This window comes from Macrotis lagotis, chromosome 5 (genome assembly GCF_037893015.1).
Source record: "Macrotis lagotis isolate mMagLag1 chromosome 5, bilby.v1.9.chrom.fasta, whole genome shotgun sequence".
In the NCBI taxonomy this organism is placed as follows: domain Eukaryota; kingdom Metazoa; phylum Chordata; class Mammalia; order Peramelemorphia; family Peramelidae; genus Macrotis; species Macrotis lagotis.
Genome location: NC_133662.1, coordinates 166,957,171 through 166,972,257, shown reverse-complemented (window position 1 = coordinate 166,972,257; position 15,087 = coordinate 166,957,171). Strand labels below are relative to the sequence as shown.

General features: G+C 34.7%; 1 protein-coding gene across 11 annotated transcripts in view; it reads left to right on the top strand.

The window, feature by feature from the left end:
• The window catches only part of SYNE1 (spectrin repeat containing nuclear envelope protein 1), a 598,518-nt gene that overhangs the window by 422,149 nt on the left and 161,282 nt on the right, over nucleotides 1-15,087 (top strand). The window lies entirely within an intron of this gene.

Genomic DNA, 15,087 nt, shown 5'->3' with positions numbered 1-15,087 from the left:
TTTCCCCCTTTTTCACTTTATCCATATTCCCCAGTATTATGTTTCTGAATACCATTACCTTCAATTTTCCCCTTATATCCAACCCCCCTCCCCTTTCTTTCCCCTTTCCCTTTACCCCTTTTTCCTTCCCTTCCTTCTGTTATTTCCTCTTTCCCCTTTTAATACTTGAATGGTAAGATAAGTTTCTTAGTTTAACTAAGTGTGTATACGTTAACTTTAACCAAATCTGATGAGAGTAAGTAATATTCAGGAGGTCCTCACCCTCTTCCTTTTTCCCCTTTATTGCAATATCTTCCATCCTTCCATCTCTTTATTGTCCCCTTTTTTTAAGGAGATATTGTTTTTAAAATCATTCTGTTAGAGCCACAGTTAAGTCATGGGTATCCATTACTTCTGGCTAAGTATATTTTCTCTAATAGAGTTACAATTCTTGAGAGTTATAATAATCTTTCTTCCAGGTGGGGGTATAGCCAGTTTTATTTTATTGGATATAAGAGGTATTTTTAACCTTTTTTTTTTAACTTTTCATGCGTCTCTTGAGTCTTCTGTTTGAAGTCAAAATTTTCTATTTAGCTCTGGTCTTTTCATGAGGAAAAGTTGGAAGTCTCCTATTTCATTAAATGTCCATCTTTTCCCCCTGGAAGAAAAGGCTCAGTTTTGCCATGTAGTAGATTCTTGGCTGCATTCCAAGCTCCCTTGCACTTCATAATATCTCATTCCATGCCCTTTGATCCCTTAATGTTGATATAACCAGATCCCATGTAACCTTATTGTGGCTCCTTGGTATCTAAATTGTTTCTTTCTGGCAGCTTGGAGGATTTTCTCTTTTATCCAATAGTTCTGGATATTATCCATGATATTCCTTGGTGTTTTCATTTTGAGATCCTTTTCTGGAAGGGATCGATGTATTCTTTCAATAACTATTTTGCCCTCTGATTCCATAATGTCAGGGCAATTTTCCATCACCAAATTCTTTAATATTAAGTACAGGCTTTTTTTCTTTTCAATATTTTCAGGAAACCCGATGATTCTTGGATTGTCTCTCCTGGTTCTGTTCTCAAGGGCAGTGGTTTTATGTATGAGGTTTTTTACATTTTCTTCTACTTTTTTCAATTTTTTGGTTTTGTTTAACAGATTCTTATTGTCTCATGAAGTCATTAGTTTCCACAGACCCCATTCTGTTTTTTAGAGAAGAATTTTCTTTATTTCCCTTTTGTAATTCCTTTTCCAATTGGTCAACTCTGTTTTTGAAGGAATTTTCCATTTGTCCAATTGATGTTTTGAGAGAATTATTTTCTTTTTGCATTTCTTTTTTTTTTTAAGGTTTTTGCAAGGCAAATGGGGTTAAGTGGCTTGCCTAAGGCCACACAGCTAGGTAATTATTAAGTGTCTGAGACTGGATTTGAGCCCAGGTACTCCTGACTCCAGGGCCTGTGCTTTATCCACTGTGACACCTAGCTGCCCCTTTGCATTTATTTTCAAAAGATTTGTTTTCTTGTTGCAAGATGTTAATTTTCTCTTGGGTTTCTTTTCCCAAATTGTCCAATTGATTTCTTTTTTTAGGTTTCTTTTTGCAAGGCAATGGGGTTAAGTGGCTTGCCCAAGGCTACACAGCTAGGTAATTATTAAGTGTCTGAAGTAGGATTTGAACTCAGGTACTCCTGACTCCAGGGCTGCTACTCTATCCACTGCGCCACCTAGCTGCCCCTCAATTGATTCTTAAACTCCTTCCTTATTTCTTCTGGGTTGGAGACCAATTCATTTTCTCCTCAGAAGTTCTAGATCTCTCTGGGTTAGGATCTTTGTCTTCCAGGTAGTTTTCTATAGACCCCCTCCCTTTCCCCATTTTCCTAAGATCTTGTGTTGGAGGAGGGGCTGGTTCACAGAGGTTTGATGTTGAGATCCCTAGAGGCTTTGCTCAATGGGTTTAGTAACTCCAAGTGGGCTGGCCAGTAGGGGTTGCTGGTTGCTTTCTCTGGAGTGTTTATGACCTTAATTTGAGGCCCTATCCCTAGGCCTGGAGGAGTGGCTGTTGCTTCTGGATTCTGTTATCCTTAAACAAAGTGGGTTGTGCCCTGGGGGAGGTAGATAATCACTCTTTTCAGCTGAGGGAGCTCTGCAGTATTCTGTGTTTTTTCTGGCAACAAGAGGAAACCCAGCATATCACTGTCCAGCCAAGCTCTTCAACTCTCTGCTCTGGAACTTGTCCTCCAGCCCCACAAGCCTCTGTGGCCTAGTTGTCTCTCAGACCATGGTTCCCACAGTCAAAGCCTCTGTGGCTGATCTTAGGTTAGTCTGGCTCTCACACTGCCCCCACTGGCTCTGCCCCCTGCTCACCCCTGATCCCTGAAGACAGACTTTGTTGGTAGATGTTCTTTGCCTTGCTTCTTTTTTCTGGGTTTTGCCGATCGAATTTCTGTTAAGAGGTTTGTTTCATATTATATATGAGGGAAGACCAGGAGACTTTAGCACAGTGCCTGTCTTCTCTCCACCATCTTGGCCAGAAGTCCAAAATAAAATAAAATGAAATATTTGTTCTAAGAAAAAATCAGAAAACATAAAGAAATTGAAGATAAATGGAAAGAAGAGTCCCCCCATTTTCATGAATAGTTGAAAAAAGGCATTTGCATAATTTTATTGCTTTCTTTGTGTCTCCAAAGCTAACAAGAAACATCATTTCTAGGACATTCAATCACTTCTCTTTAAATTACTTATTTTAAGTACATAAGCAAGTACCTTACTGCTAAGAAAATTGAAGCTTATGTGCCATCAGTTATTAGAGAAAATGAAGAAATAGGAAAAGTTTAGATAGAATGAGAAAAAATACAAAAACTAAGCAGTATTTAGATCTTGATACTTGGTAATTTTACTGTGAATGTGGGTACCAAATAAAATTCAGAATCAAGAAAATTTAAAAAAGTCAAAATTAGATTTCCATCAACTGGGGAACAGTGGTATCTAGATATAATGTAATATTATTGTACCTTAAGGCATAGTGTTTACAAAGAATTCAGAAAAGGATGGGAGACTGGAACTGAGGCAGAGTGAAATCAGCAGAATCCAGAAGATAGTTATATATACATGTATATAAATTTTGTATTACTATATAAACAAGCAAAAAAAGCCACTGTGCAATTATAATAAACAACTGTTCTTAGGGAAGAATTGAGAAAAAGAAATCCCTCCCTTCTTTGAAGAGGAGGCATTATGGGAGTGAAATGTTGCATATACAATTGTAATGGGTTCTTGTGTTGGGTGGGTTTGAGGAGCTTTTATTTTTTCTTCTCTTTTTCCCCTAAATCATTGTTGTAGGGATAGCTTTCTAGTAGAGGTGGAGAGAGATTCAGATATGAAAGCAATGTAAAAACAGGGAACAATAAAAATGTTTTAAAAAATAAAGCTGTCAGAAGTTTAACATTATTGCATCATAGATATATAAATGGAGAGGGGGGTAAGAGATGCAAAGATAGAGTATTGTGCAATTATTGTGTTCTTGACTTTATGCTAAGCTCTAGCAATACATATCAATTTTCAATTCCTTTTTTCCTCAGATCCAGTTAGGGAAAATAAACATGAAGAGGAGTTGGGAAGGGGTATTGGAAGGAGAAAGGGACCTGGGTAGGGGTAGCTAATTAGAAGTCTTGAGAGAGTGAGTCAGATTATGAAGGATTTTATTTTATTTTTTGCAAGGCAATGGGATTAAGTGACTTGCCCAAAGTCACACAGTTTGGTGATTATTAAGTATCTGAGGTCAGATTTGAACTCAGTTTCTCCTGACTCCAGGGCCAGTGCTTTATTCACTGCGCCACCTAGCTGCCTCAAAATCAACTCTGATGGGCCAGGAATTGAACCTGGGCCTCCTGCACGGCAAGCAAGAATCACCCATGCAACTAGAAGAATTTTAAAAGACAGATGATTTTATGTTTTATTTTGGAGATAACAGGAGGTGATTGAATAGAGGAGAGGGCGTTTGACATAATACGATCTATGCTTTAGGAAGATAAATTTGACAGTTGAGTGAACTCTATGGAGAAAGCCTTTATGCACGAAGGCAAACCAATGGATATTACAATATTCTTTGATGTGAGAAATGCTGTGATAGTTGAATCAACAGAACTTGACAATAGATTACATATGGGAGTGAGAGAGTGAAAAATGACTGGGTGATTGGGACAATCATAGTAATAGAGAAGTTAGCAAAAAGAGCAGGATTTGGAGAGAAATATAATGAGATCATTTCTGAACATCTTGAGTTTAAGATATCTATGGGGTACAACTAGGTGGCACAGTGGATAGAGAACTGACCCTGGAGTCAGGAGTTCAAATCCGGCCTCAGACACTTAATAATTCTCTAGCTGTGTGGCCTTGGGCAAGCCACTTAACCCTATTGTCTTGCAAAAAAAAAGATATCTATGGAATTTCAAGTTTGAAATCACCAAGAAGCAATTGGAGCTGCAAGACTGGACTTGATTAGTGGTTAAGACTAGGTAAATAGTTCTGAGCACCATTAGTACAGAGGAGATAATAGAAAATACAAAAACTGATATAATAACCAAGCTAAATAGTAAAAGAAGAAAAGAGGTCAGATGTTTTGTGGACATCTACCATTAATTGATCTAATTCAGATGAATATTCAGTAAAGTATCCTGAAGAGGAGCAATAAGACAGGAGAATCAGAAGATAGTAATATCATGAAAAACTAGAAAAAGAGAGTATCAAGGAGAAGAGGGTAATTGATCTACTGTATCAGAGGAAGGATGAGAATTGAGAAGAGGGAAGAGGAAAAAAACATTTATTAATCACCTTCAATGTGCCAGATATTATGCTAAGTGATTTGAAAATTTTAACTTATTTGGTCCTCAAAACAATGCTATGTGGTGAGTGTTATTTTATCTCTTTTACATTTGAGAAAATGGAAGGTAGAGGTTAAGTGACTTGCCCAAAGTCACACACAAAATGTCTGAGGCCATATTTGAACTCAGTTTTTCCTGACTCCAAACCTAGGACTCCCTCTACTGTGCCATTTACCTGCCTCTTAAAATGGATCTTAAGGCCATTAGATTGATCAATTAAGGGAGTAATAATAAGAATAAAGAAACTGATCATATCCTTTGACCCAAGAGTATCAATACTAGAACTATAATCCCAAAGAAATCATAAATAACTGGGAAAAGTCTCAAATATTCAGAAATATTTATAACAACTTTTTGTAATGACAGAATTGGAAATCGAGGGGATGTCCATCAGTTGGGAAATGATTGAACAAGTTATGGAATATGAATGTTATGTAATACTATTATTATATAAGAAATCATACTCTAGAGAAGCATGGAAAGAATTAACTGAACTGATGCTGAGGGAAGTGAGCAGAATCAAGAGAACACTGTATGCATTAACAGCAATATTATGAGATGATCAGTTATAGTGGATACAGCTCCTCTTAGCAGTTCAAAGATCAGAGTCCAGCTAAGGACAATGCCATTCACATCCAGAACGGGGGGAAAACACAGTCTGAATGCATTTTTTTTACAAGGCAATGAGGTTAAGTGACTTGCCCAAAGTCACACAGGTAATTATTAAATGTCTGAGGCCAGATTTGAACTCAGGTCCTCCTGACCCCAAGGCTGGTCCTCTACCCATTGTGCCACCTTTGTTGCCCTGTGTATGCATTATTTTTAAAGCTTCTTTTATGTTTTTCCTTTCTTTCTCATTTTTTCCCTTTCCCCTTGATTATGATTTCTCTTTTACAATCTGACTAATATAGAAATATGTTAAACAGGATTATACATATGCAACTTTTACCAGACTGATGCCATGGGAAGGGGTTGAGGGAAGGGAGGGTGGAAGAAAAATGTGAAACATAAATTTGCAAACAAATGAATGTTGAATTTGCATGTAACTGAAAAAATAAAATAAAATTTCAATTAAAAATAGAAAAAAGAGAGATTATTGATACTTTAAAGAGATCAGTTTCAACTGAATGATGAGGCTAGAAGTAAGACTATAGAGTCAAGAAATGAATGAGAGTGTATGTGTCTAAGTATATAAGTATATACATATTTCTATGCACACATGTGTATATATACACACACACACACATATACTATATAATACTACAACTCCATCTCTTCCAAAGAATTGATGGAACAGTTAGTAGGTTAGATGAGAGAATACTAAGATTAATCATTGTATTGAAGTTTATGAGAAGGAATTATGACCATACCCCAAACTTTGCTGTTTTATTACAGATCTTAAAAAAGAACAAGGAAATATTTTAGCATTAATTCTTCCTCCCTCACTAATCCTTTTCATATCATCATATGATTTTCAGTCATGTCTTGGGAATTTGTATCATTTATGTCATCATAAATCCAAATTCAATTAGTTTTTATTACTTCACCCCCCCCCCCTTTTCTTTACCAGCCTCCCTCCTTTGACTCTGGCATTATTAGAACCTCTGGCCCTCATTATCATCTGGACTGACAAAGGATAGCATACTTAAGTCACTGAAATCTCTAGCTGTTTGTACTTATTGACTCATAGCAATTAATTTGTCTTCATGACCTGTTAACTTCTATTTAGGTCACCATAACTCTGGATATGGTTTGAGGTGGGTCATATCTGTGATAAATTCAAAAGAATTGACTGCAAGATGTATTATTTTAATACACATAAAAGCGTCTGAAAGTCATTTATGTCTTTTCAAAGTCACGTCTCATTAGGAAACCACATTTGTGAAAAATAAATATCATTCGTACTTATCTGAGAATGCAAGAGATCTGATTGGTGCCAAAGTTGTAAAAAGAATAGCAGATGGCACTCAGTTTCTTTTTAAGGAAAGTATTTACTTTGCCTTTTTTTTGGAAAATGGGAAGGAACCAATGAGCATGCATTTCTGGAATCTCCTGATCCTTAAAATTTCTAAGCCAAATACCTGAACAGGAATAAAATTTAAAACTCCCTGTTAGATTACTGCTACTTCTATCATCATTTCTACTATTTATATTAAAAACTTTTATTTGTTGTCCAGTTGTTTCAGTCATGCCAGATTCTTCATGACCTCATTTGAAGTTTTCTTGGCTAAGATACTGGAGTGGCTTACCATTTCCCTCTCTAGCTTATTTTATAGATGAAGAAAGTAAAGCAAGCAGGGTTAAGTGACTTGTCTAGGATCACAGAGGAATATTATTCATTTTTTACAAATGTGATTTGCTAACAACTTAGATATATAATTTTGGATAAATTTTACAGTTTTATTAACTTGAGAGAACACACAGACTTGTCATTGGTTTTTCTAGCTAATATTGCTGCCACTATTTGAAGACTTAAATAACCTTCAAGCTGTTTTATGTGTATTAAAAACAATGCATCATGTAGTCAGGTTTTTTGGATTTATCGTAGCCATGATACACCTCAAACCATATCCAGAGTTACGGTGACCTAAAGACAGGTCATGAAGATCAATTTCTGAGTCACAATTTGAACTCAACTCTTCCTGACTCCAGACATGATACTCTATCCACTGTGCCCTTAGCTGCCCTTAAAAATTCATGTGGACAGTGTATATAAATCACCTCTGCACCAGTCACATAATATGGCAACTAGCAATTCCCTGAACTCTGTCTTTCATTTTTCCATCTCTATGTAAAGCTTGATCCATATTCCCTTCTCAAGAATTTTTAAGAATCCTTAATCCTTAAGAAACCTTTTCTTCCTTCAAGTCTTATCTTCTGTCTTTATTGATTTTCTAATTATTAGTGCTTTTTTTGCTCCTTATATTACCTTCTATTTATGTATGTACACTTATCTTCTCAATAGAATGAAAGTTCATTAAGGTCAAAAGTTGTTTTATTTTCATCTCTGGATCCCCTACACCACTCAGCAAATCAATTTGCCTTAGACACTTAAATACTTGTTATATATTTAGTATACACTTGTTGAAATTAAATTGGGATATATAAAATTTGTTTTAATATATATTTAAATAATATTTTTATCTTTGGGTTCTGCTAGGTATTTTTATTATAAGTGAATAATGAGGGGGGATATTTGTTAAACAGTAGCTGTTGAGCGATGGAATAAAATAGAAAAAGTTCTAAAGTCTCTGCTTTCAGTGACTTTACTCTAGATGCTCCAGTTTATTTGGAGGACAACATAATACATAAGAGAAAGTTCAGGTGTAGGCCAGAGGGAAAGACCTGGAATTCCTAAAGGTCTGCAGTGTCTTCAAGGTAAAGGTAGAGCTAGAGAGGGTCATTAAGAGGAAATGGCAGGACTAAGGGTATTTAGTACTCTATTTCTCCAGAAGGAATAGAATCTATGGTTTCTTTATTCCCAAGACATATGAATAGTCAAGCTTCCAGGATGGATTCTGGATAGTCCTCCCTGGTAGAGGGGAAAGACAACAGTAATGAAGAAATAGTTTACCTGAAGGTGGAAGGTGTTCCTAATACTTGACTTTAATTACTATAGTAAATAGTTTTACTGTTTATCAGACTTTCTCAGTTCATTAGAGAATTCCTAGGTTTGCTGATAGTCTGCATTGTTTGTTTTTATTATTTTTAAAAAGAATTTAAAGTATTCCTATGTAGCTAAACCTAAAAGATGCATGGAGAAAATCACAAGAGAAAAATGGTGAAAAAGCACCATGGATTAATACTCCAAGTGAAAGTAGAAAAAAAGAAAGAATAATTAAAATCAGATAGTTTCTGTGACAAGTTTAACAGAATACTACCTTAAATAGCTAAATTCTATAATTGCAAATACTACATTTTGGAATTTCTTGTCTAGTTACTCCCTATGTTTCTGAATGGCCTTCAGCCTTTAAATCACCTGGAACTTCTACTCATCTTTGCTGAGTCATATTCTTTTTTGAAATTTTTAATTACTTAACTTAGGAAAGAAGACATCATTTCTTCATTTCTTTTTTTTCTTTTTTTCAATTTTTATTTATTTAAGGCAGTGGGGTTAAGTGACTTGCCTAAGGTCACACAACTAAGCAATTACTAAGTGTCTGAGGTCATATTTCAAAAGACTCAGAATTGAGATATGGTTGCCTTTTTTGTCATTGTAGAAAATCTAAGTTAAATTTATTTAGACCCAATTTTATTTTAGGTTTTTTTTTTTTTGCAAGGCAATGGGGTAAAGTAGTTTGCCCAAGGCTACATGGCTAGGTAATTATTAAGTGTCTGAGGTCAGATTTGAACTCAGGTACTCTTGACTCCAGGGTCAGTGCTCTATCCACTGTGCCACCTAGCCACCCCTAATAAAATTTATTTAGAATCTAAAATTATAGAATTTTAGAGTATGAGTATACCTTAAAGATACTATGGTAAAGTCTTATAATCTGGTCATTTTCAGATTTCTTGGTAACTGAAAGAGATATTAAGATTTAACTAAATTAAACACTTGGTAGTCTAGCACACAATTATTCCACAACATAATACTATATCCACATTTATGGGCATACTTACTGGCTTGCTTTTTTTTTAATTTAAAGATAATTTAAAAGTATTTAAAAAGGATTTAAAAGTAGTTTATATATACCAAAAAATAAAGGAAAGAAGATAAAGAAAAGGAGAAACATGATTTGTCACAATGGAAGAGTCAAGAGAAGCAATAGCAAAACATGATTTTGATTTAATCTTACTTAAAGGTAAATATGTTCAGTACATACAAATAACACGGATATGTTAATACTTTAGTGAATCTGTGAATCTTACTCCAAGGATTCATAATCTATTCCTCTTTACCCTATGTACTCTTTATCCAAGTATTGAATGGTCCCTATATGGTTAAATAGACATACTACAGTGCTTTTTGTATCTCTTTCCTCTCTCCCTCCTTCTCTCTTTTCCCCTCTCTGTCTTTTCATCCCTCTTTCTTTCTACAAAGAAGACATTCACACACATATCTCTGTGCATCTAAATGTGGGTATATGTATGTAGACATATGTGTGTATTTGTGTGCCAATTAAGTATTTACGTGGATGTATTTACATGTGTGTATGTGTATTTACATGCCAGTTAAGTATTGGGACTGTTTATCTTGTAGGTGGACAAGTTTTTTATTATTTTAAAAAGCATTTAAAATATTTGTCACTCTTGGTAATTGAGTTTCCCACTTCCTTTTCTACCCATAAGTCTCCTTAACAATATCATTCTTCTTGTGTTAATTTGTCACTCGTTATATGCTACAGTTAACTTATAGCATACATCCATTTGCCCTTTTGATTCTTCAGATGATGTATTAGTAATACCAAGAAAGTGATGTTTTGAGGAACATTAATGTACTGTTAGTGTAACTGTGAATTAGTTCAGTCATTCTGGAAAGAAAATTGCAATTAAACCCAGAAGTTACTAAGTTGTGTATACTCTGACTAAATATCACTACTAGACCTGGGCCCCCAGAGAGAACAAAGAAAGAGGAAATGGACTCAGATGTTAAAACAAAATCATTTACAGTAGTTATTAATGTAGTTACAGAAGCTAAGCAAGTACCAAATTATGATATATGAATGTAATGTTATATTATTATACTATATAAAATGGAGAAAGAAATAACTTTAGTAAAATCTAGCAAGTCTTGTGATCCTATGTCAAGTGAAGTTATAGAAGTGGAACAATGCTTTAAATAATAACAATAATCTTGTAAAAATAAATAACTTAAAAGACCTTAAGAACACTGATCAGTGAAATGACTGACCTTGTTTTCAGAGTGGCAATGATGAAGTATGCTACCCATGTACTGGCAGAGAGGCAGTGGATTCAAAACATGGGATAAGACATACATATTTGGATATGGTCAATGTAGGGATTAGTTTTTCTCAATAAACATGCTTATTCATAAAAAAACATTTAGTTTCAGAAAGATATTTGAAGTCATTGAAAGATCTAGGCAATTTCACAGATAGAGGTAGGCTTATTTTCTTTTTTTCTTTTTCTTTTTTTAGGTTTTTGTAAGGCAAACGGGGTTAAGTGGCTTGCCCAAGGCCACACAGCTAGGTAATTATTAATTGTCTGAGACCGGATTTGAACCCAGGTACTCCTGACTCCAAGACCAGTGCTTTATCCACTATTCCACCTAGCTGCCCCAATTTTCTTATTCCCACTTATAGAATAAACATTAGATTTTATTGCTGGATGGAATCTTGTTGGAGATCAATTAGTCCAAGGTCCCTTTTAACATTGTGGAATTTCAATTAGAGAGGACTTCAGAGACTGTCTCAGATTATAGGATCATAGATTTAGAAGGGAATTTTGGAAGCCATAAAGCCAAATTTCATTTTACAGATGAAGACATTGACTACATATAGATGGATAGATGATAGGTAAATAGATAGATAGACATACACATATGTGTATGTGATAGATACATATATGGAGATTTGTTTATATGTATATTTTAAAAACCCATTAAACACTTATAATACATATAAAGTTATATTTATATTTAGGGAAGTATACCCTAGGCAAGTCACTTAAGCCCATTGCTTTAAATAAATAAAAATTTTAAAAAAAGAAAAAAAAAGACATGAAATGATGTTTTCTTTCCTAAGTCAAACAATTAAATACCTATATGTGTGTGTGTGTCTTATTTACTAAGTTAAACAATTAAATACATGTGTGTGCATATAGCACATTAAGAATTAGAAGTTAGAAAAATTTGATTAAGATCACAAGGCAGCAGAGGGCAGCAGAGACTTGATTATAACCCAGGTTCTCTAATTCACAAGAGCATTGATTTCATTTCTCTATAATAAACATTGAACTGCTTTCCCCCTATTCCACCCCTCCTTTTCTATATATAACAGGATGATCCTGTAAGACTGGATTCTCAGTTGCAAAATATTAGAGGTATTTTTTCCCCATTCACCCTGATCATTGTCGTTATCTATTGGAATTTGAGAAATAGAACAGCATAGACTGGGAAGTCTATCTATCACTTGGTTAACCCATTAGCACCCATTTGCATGGAATAGCTATTTCATTGGCTAGTCTAGTCATCCCTTCTGTGCCAATAGTTCTCAAGTCTATTTTTCTAGCCCTAACCTCTTTTTGAACTTCCAGAATCTTATCTCCAATTGACCCTTGAATATTCCGAACAGTCCAACTCCAATATGGCTTAAACTGAATTCATTATCTTAGCTCTCCAACTCCTCCCCTTTCCTAACTTCCCTATTAATATAGAAGGCACTATCATCCTCCCAGTCACCTGTGTGTCTTCCTTGGTTTTTTTATTCTCTCACACCCATCTCCAATCTCTTATGAGGACCTGTCAATTTTACCTATGTAACATCTCTTTTATAAGAAGTTCCCTTCTCTGCCCTGACAATGCCACCCTATATTGCCAACACTATGATAAGGATCCTCCTCACCTGAGCTCCAGACTTCCATAAAAACCTAATCATTGGTCTTCCTTTCCAAATCCATCCTTCATTCAACTGTCCAAGTACTATTCCAAAAAGCTGGTCTGACAGAATCATTCTCTGTTCAATAAACACCAATGACTCCTTATCATCTCCAGAATAAAATATGAAATCCCCTGGTATTCCTAATCCCTTCTACCTTTCCAGTCTTCTTTTACTTTACAAGCCCTTACATATTCTGCAATTCAGTAACACTAGCCTCCTTTCTTTTCCTCCCAAAAGACCATTTCTTTACTCTGTTTCATACTTATAATTTTTTCTCCCTGTCTTTGCTTCCTGTCATCTTTCATGTCCTAGATAAAAATTTCACCTTCTACAGCAAGTCTTTTGTGATCACCCTTAATGCTAATGCCTCCTCTTTGTTGATTGTCCCTGGTTGATCATATCTATATCTTATTAGTATATAGTTTTAGGTTTGTTTCTAATATTAATATAAAATATTTAATATTTGATCTTATCTATTATTCTCTGAGCTTCCTGAGAAGAGGGAATGATTTGGGTTTTGTTGTTGTCTTTCTTTATATCTTTAGTGTTAGCACTGTTCTTAGAACAATTATAGTTGTTTAATAAATGCTTGTTGATTGAAACTAAATGAATGAATGACTGATTCTATATATCAAAGAATGGAGCATAGGAGAGTGTTTCCATGAAAGGTAGTGATTTGGGTCAGAGGAAACTGTCACAGAAGTCTTGTCTATATGTACATGATGGGATAGTGTCAAACAATAGACACAAGAAGTTTGGTAAAGGGCATGAGATTCATTCCTAGAAGGGTTGAGATTCAAGTGAAGTTGATTATGAGGCAAAATCAGAATTTTACCTAATACCGACCCTGATGTTTGAGAGGGTGAGCTAATATAAAGAAATATGCCAAGTTGATAATAATACAAAAAAATTTACCTCTTGTTCACATGAAATGACTATTTTATGGTCATCTGCATTTCCAAATTAAATTAATCCAAATTAAACCTGTCCTCAAGAGGCTCTAGCCAAAATTCTAACTGAAGTTCAAAGATCTAACTATCTTTGCTCCATAGACTCATTTTTTTTGAGTAGTAAGGAGCTGTACAGTTGGAAACATACTTCCTTCCTCTGCCTTTTGGCCTGACTATCCCCATTCCATTCAATCAGCATCATGAATAGAAATGAGACTGACTATATGCTATATTCATTTTTATGTTAATGTGATTAACCAGTTTCAGTTCTGGGTTCACAAAACAGGAACTGAACAACCCTAACAGGAAGCTCTGGCTGTTTTATATCAAAAGAACAAAGATTAAGGGAACAATTCATATTTTGTGCCCCACTTGGCTAGTCAAGCTTTCTACTCAATGAGTTAGTAGAATTGGTCAGTTTGATTTGTTATTACTTACAAAAATTTTTTTCCCCCAGAATTTAGAGGAAACACTGTGATAAAGTAGAAATACAAATAATTCTGAACTCTGAATGACTGGTTCATGTCCTGGCTTCTTTTATTTATGTGACCATGGGCCTATTATATCATTCTCTCTGGGTCAGTTTTCTACCTAAAAGGTGTCAACAAAAAATGAGGATGAATCAGATAATATCTTTTTTCAATTTTTTCAATTTCACTCTCAAATAGTTTTCAACATTCATCCTTTTGCAAACTTTTGAATTTCTCTACCACCCTCCTTTCCCTCCTCCTTCCTCATGGCACCAAACAATCTGATACAGATGGTGCATGTGCAATTGTTTTTAACTTATTTCCTTATTTGTCATATTGTGAAAGAAGAATTAGAACAAGGGAGGGAAAACCCTGAGAAGGAAAGAAAAAAATCATAAAAAAAGTTTTAAAAAGTGAATATTGTATGCTTTGCTCTACATCTAATACCCATAGTTTCTTCTCTGAATTTGAATGGCATTTTTCATGCCATTGGTCTCTCAGGATTGTCCTTGATTTCCTGAACTGCTAAGAGAGGTTGCTCCAATTATAGTTAATCATCTCACAATTTTTATTAGATAATTTCTAGGACTTCTTTCAATTGTTCATTGAATTTTTGTGTGTGTAGTTATAGCTTTTTGCTTTTACATTTATCTTTAAAGAGAATGTCATACATATATTTGAGTTTTATTATAGTCTTGAAAATAGCTCAGAGGTATTTTCTAAAAGCCACATGATTCCCAGAAGGTATTTTTAGCTTGTTTATAGTATAAAGTTCATTCTCTCTTTAAAAAAAAATGGGGACAGTTGCTGAAAATCAATTAATTTAAATGTCAAAAAGTGTGAACCCCAAGTAAATTTGTAAAGACCATCAGTCAGAAATGCTAAAAAATGAGTTCTGATTGCTGCCTGAAATGTATATGAGACTTTAAAAAACACAAACAAACATCTTTTTGGTAACTTAAGAACTTTTATTAAATTCACATGATTGGTTCAGCTTACATAAGAAAAGTAAAAATAAACTTGCCTTCAGGCAAAATTTGTTACACAATTTACCTTGCTATGGTGAATAGTTCTTTTCTCTGTTTGTTGTCCTCAATATGGTGAGAATTGAGAGTTGCATTTTTTTTCATTTTAGTCATCACATGACCTAATTTCCATGGCATGAACAATCTGAGAAATTTCAGCGTCTTTGGACATTTGCAAAGAGTTGCTGTTTCTCAAGGACAGCACTAGCTCATGCTTCTGTGTACCTCTC